Below are 20062 nucleotides of genomic sequence, written 5' to 3' on the forward strand. Positions count from 1 at the left end.
TGCTCTAGCGCTTGATTTTTATTGTAGCTGACTGCAGACTTTTCAGACACGGGAATCTGTATCTCATTGTGGAGAGCTGGTTTCCATTTCAATCTGGGTCCCATTATTGGGGTTTGGTTTACATTCTGTAGGGTTAGCCATGTGCAGATTCACACAAACAAATATGTATTTTATGCCTGTTGCTTTCACTTGTGGTATTTAAACCTCCACCTATTTGAAGTGTATCTGGAAGGGGATAAGAGGAATGACAATGTTCCTCTTTCTAACGGGTGGTTGTGTTGTATAGCAACAAGCAGGCTATTAGAAAGTTTGAATTCAATTCCATCCTCTCCTGAACCCAACAGGACACGAGTGAGCTGCCTGGGGAAGGAGACTGCAGGAGATGCGAATCGCCCAGGCTCCAGCACTGCTGTGCCTTCCCTTGCTGCAGGTAGGCACTGCCTGTCCTTGGGGGGCTCCAGGCTTCCTGCAGGGCAGCTGCTGCTCTTCACTCAGCAATCTTTCAAGGGTAAAAGAAGAATTATCTGATCATAGAGGGAACGTGAGCTGCCGGTTAGGCTTGGCAGGAGACCTTGGCTCATGGGCATACTCAATCCCTACAGCTTCCGTTCACGTCATAGGTGTTACTAATGATGTCCGTTTCTTCGTGTCCTTTAAATTGTGCACAAGTGGGAGTCATATCCTTCCTGTTTTCAGTTTGGGTTTGTTTGGTTTTTTTACCCCTATAGCTGCCAAATCAAAATGCTTGTAGGAGAATTGGTGGCTTGACCTTCATACTGACCAGGCAGGGTTGTGACGGTGTCTGAGTAAAGGGGACCACCCTTGTTACAGGAAAGGGGAGAACGGTATTTCAGAAGGAGTCGTGCAATTCAGCTGTGTTATAGTGCATCTTATACACATGCAAGTTTTAATGAGCTAAATGAATTTAAGCTGCCTTCTTGGGAACTTAACTGTGCAACTGTATAGTCTCTTGACTAAGTTATATTAGGAGAGCATGTAAACATCAGAGGTCTGATTAGTCCTTTTCCAGTCCTACATATTCTCAGTTACATCAGTGCTGAATAAGTGTTCTCATTCCTGTTCCCATACAGTTTCCAATGAAACCCACTTTGTAACCACAGAGAATAAATAAAATATGAAGTATGTCTGCGTTTGGAAAGTTTTCTGGTTTTCTTACCTGGATTCCTAGTTTATATAGATGTAACACACTGACTGTATTAAAATAGCAAAAAATGAATATGAAAACCTGATACATTACAAGTTAGCGATCCCTTTTCTCTTAGGCAAGAAAATTATGACTTGGCTCCAGAGCTTAGAAAGTTGGAAAAATGAGTCTCAGGATGAGTTCAGAGGTGGCAGAAGCCCGTGGTTCCAAGTGTTCATTGCGGTGAGTTGCTCTGCCTGCGGTCGTGCTGAAACAAATAATATTGGCTTTGGTGTTCAGCTTGTGCTAAGACTTCATGGAGAACCTTTCTTGAGAAGTATGGATGCTTTTGCAGTGTTACAGTGCTTTTGCATTGTTAGTTATAGCCCTGAATTTTGTTTTGCTTCTCAAACAAGAGCTTCATATTTGTGTTGAATGTGGAATATTGTTAATGTTTGCATTTGTTTTGAAATGATATTGAGATCCTCGGCGAATACAAACTGGCATACCTTCTTTGTGACAGTGGAGGGAGGTGCTGGCACATGCTGAGTCAGCACTTCACTTGTTCTTGTTGTGCAAACTGAGCACAGAACGTATGAGCAGCTTTCAAGGAATGCAGTTGCTTCAGCTGCTGGACTGGCCGTGCCCACCAAAGTCTGTTGCATTGCTGTTTGCACCCTCTGAATTCTTCTTACACCTAAGTTTCAGAGCTGTTTGAGCCATCAGATGAGAACATGCGGGGATGGCATCTCTCCCTTGTCCGCCCCGTTTGCTGCTCTGTGCCCTGTTGTGGTGAAGTCCTTGTCCTGGAGTTCCTGCAAGAGGCTCCTGGGGCAGGAGTGCCCCCAGTAGGACAGTGCTGTCTCTGTTTAAAACCAAGAAAATGGATTGCTAAAGTGCCCTGATTTCTGAAGCTTTCTTTTGCTTCATTGTGACTGGGCTTTGAAGCACTGAGCACGAAGCAGTGTGTGCTGTTGGAGCCAAGCGCAGGATGTGCCGAGGCACTCACAGCTCATGGGCAAGATACGTTCAGTGTCTCCATTTTAATCTCCTGGCAGCAATGGTCAAGTTCCTGAAGTTAAGAAATGTAGAGAACGTGGACAGTGTAAGCACTGAGCTGTTTTCCGTTGCCTGTTTTTGTTAAGCATGAGTTAATGACTTGGACTAACAGCAAACCTCTCTCCCTGGAGCTGCAGGCTGCCGTCTGTCTCGGGATGGTTCTCCACGTGAGGCTGTTTGTGCACAGTAGTGGAGGTGCTATTCCAGGTGCCCACAGTGGCAGCGCCCGGCCTGGTGCTGGGAGGAACCCCATCAGGAGACAGCTCAATGCTGTGCAATTGCCCAAGGTACTGAAGACAAAGCCTGAGCCAAGATAGTCAGTGGAACTCTTTAAGTTTTTGTTGTCACAGGTGTTCTAAATTACCACAGCTGATCAGGTGCTGACTTTTTTCGCCCTAACCATCACCAGGAGCATGGGCTCACCTTGCCAGGCTGGGAACAGCTAGTCAGTCCATATATTCAGGAGATCGCCTACTGAACCTTTAGCAGCACTAATGGCCTCGTCTGCACGCCCCGGTGCAGAGTCTGTCCCAATACTGGTTGGATCTGATCTCTTTTATAACCCTGTGTGGCCCATTCTGCTAATGCTCTGTGAGCACATGCTGAATAATGGCATGTTTTATACATCCCGCTGGGAAATATTTTTCTGAGAGGATAGCAGCTTGGATTCATGCTACGTGTTTGAAACTTCACATATGTTGGTTAGCTGTGATTAATGCAAATGATGGGTCATTGCTCCCAGAATGCATAAAGCATAACTGTTACAACCAGGAGAGCTGGAAGAAGACACTGGCAAAGAAGTATCCAGGAAAATTAGGCTAATAGCATAAAGTGTGTTGGCTGGAGCAAAGCTTAAAATAATTTTGTAGCTTTTTGCTTTCACACAATGTAATTGCATATATGTACATGGTTCTTGTTGGGAAAGCTCTGGATAAATCTGTGTTTGGATTCTTCAGTTGCCTCTGTGTCAGAGTCTGGCAGTAGGTTTTGTGATAGCATTGCATCTCATATAGCATTTTTTTGTGTGACTGTTAGCACACAAGACTAAAATGTGCTTTTAATGAACATTTGAGTGAATATAAAAGTAAACCCAATGGAAGCATAAGCATGGTGAAAATGAATTTGTACTTCAGAGAAGAGGAAGGGGGGAATTAATTATTATTTGCAGTTCTTGCCATGATGACATATATGAAATGTAGTGGCAACCTGCATCTAAATGCATCAGAAGTAGTTGGAGAGACATGGCTGAGTGTCACACACTGCTTGATTGCAAAAACACCGAACTGCACATCTGTCTTGAAGCACGCCATGAGGAGCAGCAAAGAGGAGCTGCCAGCTCTGCAGATGGGCACCTGGCTTGGCTCCCCCACGTTGGGACATACCTGGGATGTTGTCCCTGGAGCACTATTTCTTTTTCTAAAAAAAAACAGTGCTTTAGCATATACAATGGTTTGTTTGACTCTAAGACAGTTGGCATTTTAAATATTATTTTCCATTTTCAGCAGGGATGTTTAAGAAGTTTCTGTACTCCACTGTGTGCATTTAGTTGGTGGCCCTGCTTCCAAAAGACCACTTAAAACCCCTGGATAAAGTATCCCTGCAGTTGCTGGAGTTGGACGGTGTTCTGTAGCATAGGTCGGTGCTGTTCACACAGCATTGGTCCTAATAGACAGGATAAAAGCTTGGCAGGGCACTTGGTGGCTTCCTGGAGACAAGTGACACCAGCCTTGCTGACAGTGTTCAGATAGTCACCGCTCAGTCTCTTTGCCCGACTCTCTTATCCCTCATGCACTGTTTCTTTTACCACTGTGAGTTATCACTGTGTATTTGCTGAGAGTTTGTATCCTGAAAACTCCAACTATTAGTGTTTGTATTTGTAGCAGAGCCTTCCACCCAAACGAAATGGAGGATTCTCTTCTGGTTGCTGCCAACATCTCTTATCGAGACCAGGGAGGTTTCCCAGGTGGGCTGTGTTGTGGTGGGACAGCATTCCCACACCCACCATTAGCCCTTCAACAAGTTACAGGTGAGAAGAGTCCCCAGGTTACTTCCAAACACACCAGAACTTGGGTAATTTTGCCCTGGCTAAGGTTATTCTTGTTTGTGGATTTTTCTCAAATTAAGTTTCCACTGCCATTTTCACAGTGAAATTTTACCATGATAGAAACAAACACGGAAAAAGGTGGTATTCTCTTGTCTTCAAAAATTCTGACTTGTGTGTTCATGGAAAAAGGTTGAGTCAGTCTGGAAGTATGCTTCCTATTTGCCTACATCAAAAATATTCCTGGACAAGAGGTAGCTACTGCCGCTTTGCAGAGACCTAGTGTCTGAAGGGATGGTATTCTTCATGGCAGTGTGTGGCATTTCAGGAGATGAGAGACTTCCACAGAAACCTGGTAGGGAACAGCCTGCAGATGGTGAGCAAAGACTTCAGCTGTGTTGGAAAAGAGGTCTTTCATCTTGCACACTTAGGAGAGCTGAAATAATTACTTGGGGTATCACATCTTTTGGAGTAGTTGAGCATCATCCTCTTCCACCTACTAACTGTAGGATGACATGCTCTTATAATGTTGTAGGTCTGAACAGTCCTTTTTTATTTCTTTTGGAGAATCAAGGAGGAGCTAGCAGGAGCCAGAGATGAAGGATGAAGGAGGTGGAAATCTGTTTTTCCTTTCCCATAAAAGCAGCTAGGTACAGTTAATATATCTCAGGCCTGGAGATGTAAATTGTTAGTGCTTTCCTGGAAGTTCTTGGCAACTTGCAGTTCTGATCAATAAAGCCCAGCAGCACAAGTTAAAACAATGAAGATGAACATGTCTTCACAAGGTTTAGTGTCACCTGCAGCCAAGGGGAAACCTCAGAGCTTTCAGCAAGTGTGTGTTTTGTGTTCCCCACGAGGAGACAAGCAGGGCCTTTAAAAGCAAGCTGAATCTTGGGCTAATTTGAATGAAACATCTTCATGCTTCATGTTGTGAGACAGGATCATTTTATTCCTTCCAAATGATCTCCTGTAAAATCCATAGGAAATTGGGAGCTTGTTGCTGTGTACCCTCCCCATACCTGTCTTCTGTCATCCACGTCTGCATCAGTGGCAAACAGAATGAACACTGAACTGCACATTTGTTCCTGCAGGTGGTGCTCCCCAAAACTCTTGCAAGGGGAACATTGGTTTGTAGAAAAATCAAGAATTCAGGAACATGAGAATCCCACCTTGGATCAGTCCAGGGGATTACCTAATCCATAGAATCATAGAATCAGCAAGGTTGGAAAAGACCTCCAAGATCATCCAGTCCAGCCGTCCACCTATCACCAGTAGTTCCCACTAAACCATGTCCCTCAGTACAACATGAAAACATCTCTTGAACACCTCCGGGGACGGTGACTCCACCACTCCCTGGACAGCCCTTTCCAGTGTCCAACCACTCTTTTGGAGAAGAAGTATTTCCTAACGTTCAACCTTAATTTCCCCTGGTGCAACTTAAGGCCATTCCGTCTAGTCCTATTGCTAGTTACATGGGGAAGAGGCCGACCTCCACCTCACCACAACCTCCTAGAAGTAGTTGTAGAGAGCAGTAAGGTCTCCTCTGAGCCTCCTCTTCCCCAGATTAATAATCCCAGTTTCCTCAGCCGCTCCTCATAAGACTTGTGCTCCAGAACTTTCTCCAGCTTTGTTGCCCTTCTCTAGACACGCTCCAGGGCCTCCATGTCTTTCTTGTAGTGAGGGGCCCAAAACTGGACACAGCATTCAAGGTGCAGCCCTACCAGTGCTGAGTACGGAGGGATGATCACTTTCCTGCTCCTGTGGGCAACACCATTCCTGACACAAGCCAGGATGCCATTGGCCTTCTTGGCCACCTGGGCACACTGCTGGCTCACGTTCAGCCAAGTGTTGACCAACACCCCCAGGTCCGTTTCCTCCACACAATCTTCCAGCCACGCTGCCCCAAGCGTGTAATGCTGCCTGTTGTTGTTGTGGCCAAAGTGCAGGACCCGGCACTTGGTCTTGTTGAACTGCACCCCACTGGCCTCAGCTCAGCGACCCAGCCTGTCCAGATCCCTCTGTAGGGCCTTGCTACCAGACAGATTGACACTTCCTGCCAACTTGGTGTCTGCATCATCCAGTCCATGTCTGTAACACAGAGGGAGTCTTAGTGGGAACATTTGAAGCTTCATTTCTTTTCACAAGTAACAATTATTTTTGCATTCAGCCAACTTACTTCTAAAACAAAATTCTTGAAGTATTCTTCCAGACTATTGCCTGCTCCAGGACTGGAGCCTCCAGAAAAGTTCATGCTCCACAACTACAGAGATCATATGATGGCTGGAAGGGATTATGACTTCTTTACTGTTACTATTTTAGAAGCACCTGGAGAATAGATTTAATGGATTTGAAAGGTCCCAAAGCTTGCCTTTTCGCGGAGACAAAGAGAACCTGACTCCCTTGAAGCCCTTGAAGCACAGACTGCAGTGGGATGGAGTTATTGATAGCAGGAGTGTCTCCTCTTCCAGACCTGCAGTCTCAGCAAGACATTGATGGGCACATCACATAATTTATTTATAAGAGATTGTTTTCTGTGTCTCAGGCATAACAGTGCATTTTCCCTGTGGGCAGAGGACTGCCTCTGGGCATGCTGTAAAGGAGAAGGCAGCCTGGCAGAGCCAGGATGGTGCTGAACGGTGCTCCAGTGGCATGTGGGGCACGAGGTGTTGAAAATCCGAGTAACTCCATGTGGGCAGTGAAGGAACCTGAGTAACCATAGCAAGCATGAAGCTGCTTGCTTCAGCTTATGTTTCACATGCAGAGGGTTCCTCAGGACACACTGAAGGCTGGGTCAGCACCCAGCAATGTCCTGTGTCCCTCTGGCACTGAGACAAGATCCTTCTCTGCATTACATGCACAACTTCCATGGCTTGTTTGAGATTTTACACTCGTGGGACCCAGAACCAAACTACTTTCTAGGTCAACTTTCCTGGTTCTCCAACTCCGGCAAGTTGTCTTCAGATCAGACAGCTTGGGCATCCTGAAATAACATCAACCCTATCTAGGGAGCCTGTTGGCTTTCCAGGCCTCCTAGACGTCCGTCCCAGTGAGGGACAGCAGAGGTTATACTTTTTGGAGGGATGACTCATATACTTGCCACGGGCAGGGAATCAACTATTCCATGGATTAAGATCCCCTGCAAGTTGGCCAAGCAGAAAAATTGGCTTTCACTATAAAGGTAGCTGGTAGCCTGCCCTTCACTTGGAGGTAAGAAGGGTTGGAGAGCTGCCACCCTGGGAGTATACTTCAAAAATAGGGACAGAAATGAGGAAAATGTTAAAATGGAGAGAAATGCCAGTTAAAGAGCCTGTTATAAACACCTCTGAAGGCTCACTAACATAAGCCTCACTGAGCAGCAGATCCACGGCTGGCTAACAAAAGGAGGAGGGCTTGGCAGCCAGCTCTGGATAAAAGGTTATTAAGAAACATACCTTTTAACATTCAATTACATCATATTGTTTCCAAAACAGAGACAGTTATCTCTAGGTCTAACAAGTGATTTAATAACATGGTCGTGTCTGCAGTTTTGCTTCTGAGGGAATTGGGAATTGTTTCCTCAAGTCTAATCTCAGGGTTTACCTCTTTTCATCCAGCTTCTGAAGTCACTGCAAGTCTCCAATTGCTTTGTAATTAGATCTGCTTCTTACAGAACACCTCCATCAGTAGGTCCCAGAGCATCAGTGTGGTCACTGTCCTTTGCTGAGCTTTACAAATGGAAGAAGTGAGGCACGGGGCTGGGGATGAAGAACGGGTGAAGTGATCTTCAGTGCCAGCTCCCTGCAAGTGGGGTGGACTTGTCAGCTCTGTAGCAAAGCTTTGTCATTTCAGTATCTGAGGCTGCGTTTATTCTGCCAGCTCACTCTGGAGCAGAGATTTGGAGGTTAGACTGTGTGTTCATTCCCATCCCTTCCTGCTGATGCTACTCTAGCTTTCCAGCTTCCAGGTTTGGGGGCAGTTGCACTCTGTGCCATGACTGGTGCCTGGGAAGCCCAGCTGCTGTGAGGTTCAGGTACAGCTGTGTGTATGGATGGCTTCAGGCAGGGAAACGTGGGTGCAGGGAGGGATTTGCCCTCAGCTGAGCGCTGGCCCTGCCAGCAGCATGGGCACAGGCAGCTCAAGCCATCTGCCTCCAGCATCTTCAGCAAGGCTCTGTGTGCTCCGGTTCCGTGGAAGCTGAGCAGCAAGGGATTTCTGCACTGGTAGGGGTTGCTTCCATCATAGCAGAACTGGCTTTTGGAACCAAATACCTTCTAATTCCTTTTTATAAAGATCATCGTAACTTTTCTACCTTTTCTTTATATACGCTCACTCGTAAGCCTTGTGCTTTTCTCTGCTTTTAGTCATTTTTGTAGCTTTAACCTTCCACCTGCCCGGTCTACTTCAAGGCTTGCTTAAAACGTCCCAGCTGTAATTGCTTTACCAGTATGTCCCTCGTGTAAGTAGCAGTTAGCGGTAAGACACCCAGAGACCAGGTTTTAATCAGCCTTGACTGAAGACTAAAAATGATTCACTCCTGTCAGCACTGGGCAACGCAACAAACAGCTCTCCAGCAAATCACTTAAGCAGAAATATGTTGGCATGTTTCTATAGCAACTAAGGAAAAATATTTCACACAGAAGTCCATCTGCTGCAACATAGAGGGAGATCTGGCCAAGGATCGTGTTGTAAATTAATCTTAATTTGCAAATTTTATTTTTGCAAACCTGACGCAGCCGCTTGCACAAAAAGGCAGAACGTCAGCGACAGGATGACAATTGGGTTTGCATACAGGCTGTCAATTAATCAGCAAACTGGTCATTAATTCGAGAAACAGCGATTGTCCGAGGATGAAAAATCACAGTGCATTGGAGAGGCATTCATCTTCCTTGCTGTTTACCAATCAGACTGCTTCACACCATCTTGTACGCAGTGTATTTGGAAACACACACTAGTTTTTCAAAGGAGGCTAGTAGCAGGCATCCAATATTTTTTTAAAAACCATTTTGGTTTGATTTACTTGTAAAGAGTTACTCAAATTTATTCAACCATATAAAATGCTTTGTAGAAGCCATCAAAGTGAGGAGAGGGGGAAAAACCAATGCGATAATTTGGACTGCAGTGCATTTTATTTTATGTGATGTCAACACTTCAAAGCCTATTGGAGCTGTGCTCGGGAGATCTGAAACATTTTACGGGGTGCTTGGTGTCTGCGCTACAAACCATCTCCAACTATAGATTCTCTTGCACAATGTTCACATGCTGCCTGCCAGTGTTTCTTTCTTTCTTCCTTTCTCACTTTCTGCTTTCTGTGTCTCCTCTGGCAGCTTTGCATAGCCCCAAAAAGGAATTGAAAAAACAAGTTGGATAAACAAGAAGAACTTTCTGTCGGCTCGGAAACATGTAGGCTAATGTCCTTGAGCGTGTGCCAGGCCTCCGGGGGCTACGTCCAGGGAACGTGAGTCAAGCCTCGCCAGGCTCTGTCACCTGCAGCTTTGTGTGCAACGCTAGCCCTTCAAATATTTCAGGAAGAGGTGAGATTTGTGTCTTATGTCATGCACCCTTACTCACATGCGGTGATACTTACAAGTATATTGACACACATGGTTGGCAAGCGTTGGGAAGGTAGAAGCACATTTTCCAGCACAATGGTTGTACTGTTTGCTCCCTGTCACCATTTTCCCTGCTTACCAGCATCCTTGATGAGGAGGAATGTCAGCCTGCTTGATTCTGGATAGGTGCACAGTCTGCGTGGAAGCGTGGTAGGTAAACAGGTAAATATGGAAATGGAGCTGCTTCTGGAAAGGTAACCTCAGAGGATGAAACGGGAGAAGTACAGCGCTTTAGGAGTCTTGGCAAGGCTGCATTGTTCCATTTCTTTTCTTCTGTGCATCTCTTCTCCCTTCAGCTGTAAGCATTCTTACCAAATGCCATCTTCTCCGTGGAGCGGGATCAAAGAGGGGGAACTTCTCCAGATAAGCTTACAACAGATTTTCATTTTAAGGGGCAAACAACTGTTTGCTTTTAAACCAAAAGAATTACAGGGACAAAGATGTTTTCTTCCTTAATAAACAGAAAACAAGTGTCATGTCTCATCCAGAGTCTGTTTTGACGTACCTCACACCGATCAGCTGGAAAGCAAGCAAGCAGCTTGCTAGCAGCAGGGCGCGTCCAACCAGAACTGAAAAGCAGCTCAAATGCTAACTTCTTCATTGTTTGTGAAAGCAAGTTGTTTTCTCTGGGCTTTTGTGTTGCACGATGGTTATTATTAGTGTTCCTTAAGTTCTTGGGCCAGAAGAAGGAAAACTGGGCTCTTTTGTGGAGAAAATTGCACTCTCAGTGGTGATGTCCTGTTCTGCTCTCAGAAGCTGGCAAAATATTTGTGCTCTACCTGACACATTGGCTTTATCTGGAATTTTTATCCAGGAGTGTCAAACCTGTTGAGTTTCAACGTTGAAGTAAAAAAATGAAAATAAAAATGCAGCTGCAGAGTTAGAAGCATGAAAGAGTCTGCTATGCACATTTGCTTACAAAAATGCTGCGGTCTACTTTACGGTGGGGCCATCAGAATAATTAGGGATGAGTGGGTCAGGAAATTTGGCTCACCAGGCTGGGCCCAGCGCTGGCCAGTTTCGAGCTCTAGGAGGAAAAGGTCTTTCAAATGCAAACACATTACAGCATTTCATATGGATGAAGTTCCAGGCTTCCAGGCATTATTTAAGAGTCTTTGTAAATTGGTCTGTTGACCATGAATGAAAGTATTTGAATTTGGTTTGACACTGTAATAGCTAGCATGAAGCTCAGTTAAACCCATAGCATTACCCAGCCACATACAGTAGTTTAAAAGCCCCGAAGCGCTCGATGCATCCAGGTTAGCATTCCTAAGTGAATAACTGTTCTGCAGAATTCATACTGGGAAGGAAATGAAGAAACTGGTTTCTGTTTAAAACAATCTTCCATCCTCCTCAATTCAGTCTAAGCCTGAAAAATCTGAACTGACCTTACAGTCATTTTTGGAAAAGCTTTATTAAATTCTTTCATCGTGGACTACTTCAGCCAAGATTTATTCGATAATTAGTACAACACTCTGATCTGAAATCATTTCTACTCTATTATTATTGTTGTTATTATTATTAACATTACTACTACTGCTACTATTACTATTATTATTCTATTTAAATATATTAGGCTTGATTATTACTGGGAAATTTTTGCTGGACACAGTAATCACACTGTAAGTATAGGTTCGTCTTGGCTGAGCTGCACTGAGCTCACAGGACGAGCTCCTCAGTGGTGTATTCTGGTGCGTGTGCTTAGCTGAAATAGGGGAGTGGAAATACATTGGAGTTGTACGGTTTTGTAGAACCTAATAATTTGCACCTCTGCCTGTACGAGCTGTGCTTTACCAAGTCTATAGTGTATAGCAGTGATCACACTTTTGCTGTGCAGTTCTTTTGAAATTAAAATTCAGTCTTCTCTGAAATCCAGCCTAGGTCTGTCATCATGAAGAGCTATAAACAGCCTCTCTCCAGGTTAATGTCTGTGTAATGATTAGAATTGGCTCCTCGAGGCTTTGATTTGCTGATGGAAATACTAAAACTGCCTACGTCTGATTTTACCTTCTGTGTATTTTGTCAGAGCTTGGTTCTGTTTGTAATATCCCACAGATGATTTTCATTGCACTGTTGTTGTGGATTTCAAGTGGGTTGGATGGAGCCTTGCGGCATTCTGACCAAACACTATGGCCAATCCATAAGGTACTGTTATATCGATCTCTTTTTCAGTACCATTCCTCAAACCGAGACTCAAATCCCAGGACAGGCTGTACCTCACCAGAACTGTCATGAATCTGACACTTGTGGGGTTTTAGCCTAATTTCTTGAGTAAAAACCATCAGATAAGTTTCAGTCTTCTGCAGCTCCCCCAGCGCCAGCTTGAGCGTCCAGAGTGTGAAGTATTGTAATGATGTGTCAAGCTTTCCAGAGGCTTAAAGTTTAAGCTGGATTTTCTTCCAGTGTGAAGTAATATTACAAGATAGTTTCAGGTGAATTGTCTCTGCCATCCAGTTCTCACACCACGGGGTTGACAGTTGGACTGTTTGGTCTTAGGGCATTTCCCTCTGTCGGGTTTGGTACGTGATCACGGTTCTGATTCCTTTGCCATCGAGTGAGTATTTACTGCAGTATTTTTGTTATTCACAGCTCTTCGTCTTCCATCACGGAGGTTTTTATAAACTATCATTGCCTCCACCTGTGGCCCTACGTCTTCCTTGCAGTGGTCAAGGAGCTGGGTGGGAAGTTCAAGTGGGAAACTGCTCAAAAGCCTTTCCTGCCCTGAGGAACTTTGTCAAAGCACGGCTTAATTTGGAAAGCAGATCATGCCATGGGATTAATATTTGTATCTATGACATGTTTGCGAATTCAGCCTCTTGTTAGTCATGATTTTGGCTTGTCTCATATAATTTTTAGTGGGTGGATACTAGAGCTGCTGTTGAAGGATAGTTCTGGTTCTTTGGTTTAACTACTGGAAGCAACCATGGGGCAGAAAAGCAATTTCAGCCAGAGTGTCTTTATATAACTCCACATAGCTTTCCCAAACTGTGTCAGGATTAGCATTTTCCATGGTCACTCTGCGGTAAACTTAACACCAAAACAAACAAACAAGAAAACAAATAATATGTATCTTTCTTTTTGGAGTGGCAGGAGCTAAATCCTCCTGTGGCAAAAATTGGCATTGTACTTTTTCAGTGGAAAGGAGAAAGCTGCACGAAAAACTGAAAGCTGGTTCAGGGGGTTCCCATTGGAAGGACAGCACTTGCCTGGCTCAGGAGTTCCACAGCTGACTTTGTTCAAACCCCTTGTTGGGAACTGGGAAACGGGTGAAAAAGAATTTTTTCACTAGCCTTCAATCATGAGCTGTCCAAAATGTTTCTGGCATGCTTATTAGTTTGTTTCCCTCTACTTTTGTTGCTGCATCAGCATCTAAGAAGGCTGGAGACAGAGAGGGTGGATTTGGTAGTTGGTTATCATATAGTTGTAAATTAGCTTTGAGGTAATTAATCCCCATACAGAGAATAGGACTGGCAACGCTGGAAAATTTTCCAAATATTTTTGTAAATCTGACACATCCTTGCCAACTTGCGAGCCCCAAGTGTGTCATGACATAGAAGCACTCCAGCTATCTCTGCCTGCCATTAATATTTTGTGCTTCGTGAACCCTTATTAATTAGGATATTAATTTCCATATGTAGTTCTGGAACAGTGCCATGCTGGGAAGGAGATTTTTCTCACATGCTGTTATTCTGGTTTTGTTCATCTACCCATGTTTTAGTGCTGTTTATTACAATACACATCAGGTAGGGTTTGAGAATTGAAGATTTTGGCGGAGAGGGATCTTTGGGCCATTTTACTTAGTGTTAGGTTATTTCTTGAAATGCTCTAAATGCAGATTTATCATTCATGGTTTCCGTGTAGTGAATCATTTGTGAACAGATTTTCATTTTTACTGCTATAGTGACATTTATCAAGAAAGTGTATGCAAATGCACTTCATGCTAGCAGTTGTTCATTAAGGGTGCACTCTGACATTTGCTATTTCTTATCTATTGCTTGTGACTGATTTTTTAAACAGTACAGGATTCATTCCTGCTAACCTATGAGAGAAGTGAGCTCCTGTAATCCCAGATTCACGAGAAAGGAATAGAAGTATAACCACTTTGTTTATGCAGAAGAAATTACCAAATTCATAAAGAAATTTCCCTTGATGGCTGCAGTATCCAGCATCTGCAGCCTTTCCCAAAAAATGTATGTGAACAATGCCACATTTTTCTTAGGGATGCAGAAAATCTCTGGTTTTGTGTGTCTGCACACTGCTGGCTGCTGATTAAAGGCACCAATTAAAAGCAAAACTATGTTCTGTATGTGAGATTGACATTCAGAACTGAACTGCCATCCAAAGACCGGGGATGCTGTGAAGTATGTTAAGCAATTTCGAGATCTAAGGTTGTCAAACATCAACTGCCTGCACAAAGGCCACTTTGATTCTTTGGGTACCAAGTGTGGCATCCTTAGCAGTCAGTGGGAGCATCAAGGTGATGACCGCTGGGCAGCTCCAAGCAGCACTTCTGGAGCATAAAACTTGTTGAATTTTAATCTTAGCTTGGCATGTTGGAATGGGAATTAGGAGCCTCTTTGACTTTTAAATGATCTGAAGAGGAATGTACTTGATACAGGTGGTAAGCATTATTCTTGGAGCCCTCAGATATTCCAGGCACACATCTATTTTCATTCCTCATAAACGTATCCCTGGTGAGAGGGGTGGGGACATCAATTAAGAGGAAAGCCATTTTCCACAGTAGCAAAGGATCAGAAAAAAGTGTTCTGCAGATTAAGCAGAGGTTTTGCCAAACAAATTTTTCAGATTTCTTCAGGATTCTAGTCATGGCCTGTGATCTGAAACATTTGCCAAGAATTCGGCAGAAAAAGGAAAAATACCCCAACCCTGAAGTTTTGAACAGGGAGGTGGTTTGTGGCTTTCATGGGATTGCATCAGAAGTCTGATCTTCCCGGCAAAATATACTCTCTTTGCAAAACAATGAATCCCCTAAAACCACAAGTGCCATGAAGTCAAGCAACATGTGGTTTGGACAGGAGCAGGCCAATTTGTCAACTTTGTTTCATTCAAAGAGAATGAAATAATGAGTGGAAAAACATTGAGATAAAAAAAACCTCAAGATACTCGTTACAGATTGATCCTCCCAAAGCAGAATCTAATCTTGTTTTTACTTAACAGAGCTCCTCTGTATTTGTACTTAGACAGCACTGCTAGGTGATTTGAATAATACATATTTATAATCTATAATTAGTTTTTGACTGGCACAGGGAGTGTTATTCTAGCTAATACAGGATTTTGTGGGAATTTCAATTGTGTTTTAGAATCCAGTCTAAATATTGTGACGAATTTCTAGCAGGTAGTGTGAAGGGACAGACCCTGTCGAGGAGGTGGAACTGCCCTTGTGCATCCTGGCGTGACCGCGCTCGGCTCCCAGCATTTCCATCCCGGAGACGGGGCTGAGCAGCTCCAGGCATCCATCCTGCTATTACTCTGTCATTCCAATTGGTCACACTGTATGAAATTGTTCTTTGAGGCTAAGTTTCATGTCTGTTCTTCCTGTTGCTAAACATGCACAACACCCACCTTCGACAGCAGCATTAGAAGTGTTCAGAGAAGTATTTACCAGCTTCACTTTTTTAATTTTTGTCTTCTTTGTCTTTCAAAAGATAAAAGATGGGAAGGCTTTAAAATTCCAGTCTACAGAAAAGAGCTTTGCCCCACCTAGACAGTATTTTCTGGAGAAATGGTGGGTGAAATCTTCAGGAAGGCATCAGGAAGTTGCAGAGATAACAAGAGTATTTAGATTCGCCACAAGGATTTTGTGAAAGGTGCACTCTGTAGGAAAAGAAGATTTTCTCAGCAGTTTTATGATGATTGAACCAGGAAAATAACCTTTTATTCTGAAAATAAACTCAGCATTGCAGATCAGATTATTCTGCCTGTGCAACAATGATGATTTCAGCCTGGAAGTCCATTTTGCTCTTTGAAACTGAAATCCCCAAAGTCCTTCTTTCTTAAAAGTCAAATTTTCCATAACCAAGCAGATGCGCTGTGAAGGTAAATTTCACCCTGCAGCTCCTGCTCTCAGCTGCTTTAACTCAGGGAATTCCTCTTTCTCGTATTTTAGTCTTTGCTAACGGGTGCCAGCTTGATTTCAAAATGTTTTAGTCTTGGTGTAAGCAGAAGGCAATCTCCACCCACATCTTCCTTATTATCTTTAAGAAATTCCACAAAACTTGTAGCAACAGCTTTCAAAATCTGCAGAGCTTAATTAGCATCAGAGGAGGAAAGCGGAACAGATTTTAAGCACTGGTGCACCATGGATCCACTCGAGCTGGCATTGCGGTCCCATTGGCAGTTCATCAGCGTGGGCTCTGGCCCAGCACATGTCCCAGGACTGCCAGGTTACCAGAAGAGACATCAGCTCTGGAAGACATAGCCTTTGCTATAGCCATTGGCTTCAGCTCCAGGTTTGCTGGGAACAGGTCAAAATAGAAACCCGCATCTCTAATACGCCTATACATCAAATAAAGCAGGGATGTAGTTCCTGGATCTTAATTTTCCTTGAAAAGCACCAAAGTGAGATCTCAGCTTGTGAGTGAAGATACACTGTCTACAAACCATTCTCCTTCACTGCTCTAAAACAGCAACGGCATGGAAAATGGGGTTGATGACAAGAGGACAGTGAGTATCCCTGACTAAAACAAAATCGCACCCGACCTCTTTTTCCTGTTTAACAAAATGACTAAAGAAAACAAATACGTAATCCATTAAGTAGCAGGCTCCATGGTGACTTTCATGCCAGCATTGGCTTCTTCCCACTGGCTTATTCCAAAGAAGTCTGAGGCCCCCATGCTTTGAATTCAGTACAAACTCCCACACAGGTTGGGTTTTTGACTGATTTACTGAAGATCAAACCTGGGAAGTACGAGCTCAAAAGCTTGTATCTCCAGCGATGAGCAGCAATAAACCTTTGTGCTCTAGGTGCTGGACATGTAACTGTTGCTTTGTGGGATGGGGAACCTGGGAGAGAATTCCTCCTAGCTGTGAGTTAGCTATTGCCAATCCATTTGAACTCTTGTGAAAAAAGATGCAGAAGTGGATGTAGCCCAACTTCTCTATACATAATGTTTGTGTTATTTAGTTCCAACTTAAACAATATCCCACCCAGTTTCTGAGCAGTACAGAGAATGTGGTGGTGACTCAGTGGAGGGGAACCAGAGGTCATCAGACATCAGTTCGGTAGCAGAACAGAGATCAAGGCGAGCAAAATGTGGAAAGCATGGGGGTTTATACACAAATGTGGGGGTAGGCCAAAGCTAGAGGAGGAATGTGGAAAGTTGACTTATCTGTGGGTTACCCCACTAAATGTGAGTGTAGTTGCAGTCAGCAGAATGACAGGAGAGAACAGGATTTCCTCGACGTGTGTTGTGTTTTAGTGTACTGCTTTTCCTGTCAAGTGAGGCTGCTGACAGAAATGGCGTTCACTGTTTTTCCTCTTTTCCCTTCAGATGGAATAAAACTCCAAAATCAAAATGCTGTTCTCATTTCTGCAGTACCAGAATCTGAGCTGAGTCGTTATGGTCAAAGAGCCTGAAGTGAAACAACAGGAGACGGACAACCTTAGATGTGGGGGGAATAACAACAAGCCAACAGCCCGGCCTTGAGTGCTGACACAGCCCAGGCTGTGTCAGAAACATAGAGTTAGAACATCTGTGTGTGTCATTATCAAGTGGCTGATTTGACCAGCTAAGGCAATACAAGAACCTCTGGTTCTCCTGGTCATTTTGGAGAGGAGCCACGCTGCCACCACCACCACCCATTTGGCTGCTGTGCTAATAGGGCATGTGTTTTCCGAACAGGGAAGATTTGTTTGGGAAACACTGATCCGAATAAGAGGACAAAATATGAGTAGGGTACGTAAATCTTAGGTTACCTACCACATCAGGTTTCTTTTTAGGGAATGTGTGTGTCCTCCCTGTCTTTCTCTGTGCCATGATTCATGGAGGCTGAACTTCTGCCTTGAAGCCTCCTCTCTTTCCATATTTCCAGTCCTTTCTTTTAATCATACTCCTTCCTTCCCCCACCTGTTTCCAGAACCAGGCTCCATCCCAGCATAGCCAGAGGCATCCGGTTGACTAAAATTACGGTTATGAGCAAGCTTGAATGGAACAGACAGGATCCGTTCTTTTTTCCACAGGGTGTAAGTCATGTCTGAAACCCCGAGCTAGAGTTTGTGTAGAAGATAAAAGGGATGGGCCCAGCCCAGTTAAACTTGAGATGGCTCGAGAAGTGTCTGAGCCACATCCCTGTAATTCATGTGGTATGATAAGTCAGCACATAGTGCATAATAGCCCTCACTCAGGCACCTGCAAGTGCTTTGTTTTGGGTCCAGTAATCCCAAACGCTGCTCTCAGATAGCTGGGTTTCATCTCTTTCCTTTTTCTCAAAGAGAAATTTGGATTGGCTCACTCTTTAATTTAAACCATTTGCCCATCACAAGAGTTTTTACAAGAAAAAATCTCTGGTTTCACAGGACCTTTTGAGTCATGCTTACCTGGTGGAAGCACTTGAGCAGCAGGCACGTGGTGCATCCCTGGGTCTGCTGATGGTCTCCTCCACTGTCACGTGTCTCAGTCATACCCTTCTCACATGTGCTCTTCTGTTGTTTTGGGGTGCTTTTTTTTGCTCATAATTTCTTTTAAAAACCTGCATAGAGATGCCCAAGACAACAGAGATCTTAACTAAAAACAAATTACTGGTTACAAATGAGGTTGTGGACTTTAAAGAAGCCCGTGAGTGTTAGCAAATAGCTTGCAAATGTTAAGCTGTGCAAAGCATATATGGGAGGAAGGCAGAAGAGTTACTGGATTTGTTTCTTTCCTTTTTGTCAACTGTTTGTGAACTGCTGATTCGGGACAAAACCTTGGCTGTCATTTTTCTTCACACTCCTTTTGTTCCTTATCAGTTCCATCCTTGAGATTGCCACAATTATGAAAGGTTTGGGTTTTTCTTTGGCAGAAAGACTCAACACTTCCAAGATGTAGTACATATTGTTACAGAGAAGGCCTTGTAATCCAAACAGACAAGATGATTCTCTTTATTTCACTTACATAATGCTTAGGCACCAGCAGAGCACAGCGTGCTGAAAGGAGGCTGCGGCAGAGCCAGAAACAAAGCCCAGGTGTTGTGCCTTCCTCGCCAGCTCTTCACTCATACCCTTCCCTCCTGGAGCATGTTTTGTTTGTATCCATTTCCAGTTTTCGGTGGGGAAAGATAAAGAGGGTGGGATTCACCTCCCCTAACTTCAACAGTCTGAGAGCTAAGAAACTGGTCTGAACTAGTTGCTTGGCTTCCCTCCAGAGCTGGCTCCTCCAGGAGGTGATTCAGCCTATCTTAGGGCATGCTGGTTCAATACGCTTCTGCAGGGGACTTGCTGAGCTCCGTGACTGCCAGCAGGACTGGTGTCACTAGCCAGAACACACCTCTGCCTCCTGGCTTGCTGGGCTTTGATAAGGACAAAAAAGACAAGGAAATTTTCCATTCCCTTAATGTCTTGTGAATTGTGACTGTTTGGCAGATGATGTCCAGTGGGCTTCTTACATGTGCTGATCCGGCCAGGACTTTGCACTGATTGAAGGTTTTATCTAGGATCTCACCCTGTTTTGCAAGTGAAGGGAGCTTTAAATGAAACCAAGTACATGTACCTTGATGAAATACCCAAAGCTCCAGTATTTGTAGCCTGGCACTTTTAATATACCTTCGGATTTAGGTGGGTGGGTTTGTAATGTGTGAGAAGAGGTCAAAAATAAGTCTGAACACTTTGCCTACATCCTTTGTTATTTTATAGTAAAGTGGTGGCTGCTACTAGGTTAGGTATTTCGGTTTCTTTAATTGTGGAAGCAGGGAGTGTGTGTGTGTGTTTGCTAAGAAACAGGGAGAGGGCAGACCTTTCAGTAACTGCAGAACACGGGCTCTCAAAACAGAAAAGGGAATTCACCCTCCCTTCCCAAAAGTGAGCATGCTGTAAGATGACATCAGATTGCACAGCTGGCCCCTCAGCAGCAAGCCATTTTGTTTCAGTATGAGGCATTGGTAAGGGATTGCATACTAGGAAATTACTGTGTTACGTGTATCCCCTTTCTTGTGCTTTCCTGTCCATGCCTGCTGTCTGCAGCTCCTGAAATAGGAGTGTGGGCTGGGCTGACCTTCAGTCCTGAGCCAGAATGG

The 20062-nt window shown here is 44.1% G+C and overlaps 1 long non-coding RNA gene across 27 annotated transcripts in view; it reads left to right on the top strand.

Annotated features, from left to right (window-relative positions):
* The window catches only part of LOC110405223, a 159239-nt gene that overhangs the window by 92379 nt on the left and 46798 nt on the right, over positions 1–20062 (top strand). For 21 of the 27 annotated variants that reach the window (XR_002442735.1, XR_002442731.1, XR_002442737.1 and 18 more), the window contains 3 exons: positions 345–430; positions 1284–1387; positions 9548–9754. The exons of 3 other annotated variants lie outside the window; for them this stretch is intronic. This is a non-coding gene — a long non-coding RNA (uncharacterized LOC110405223). Of the gene's footprint in view, positions 1–344; positions 431–1283; positions 1388–2340; positions 2491–9547; positions 9755–20062 lie in introns of all 27 variants that reach the window. 3 more of the 27 variants (XR_002442734.1, XR_002442739.1, XR_002442736.1) reach the window with 3 other exon arrangements.

Source organism: Numida meleagris, chromosome 12 (genome assembly GCF_002078875.1).
Source record: "Numida meleagris isolate 19003 breed g44 Domestic line chromosome 12, NumMel1.0, whole genome shotgun sequence".
NCBI lineage: Eukaryota > Metazoa > Chordata > Aves > Galliformes > Numididae > Numida > Numida meleagris.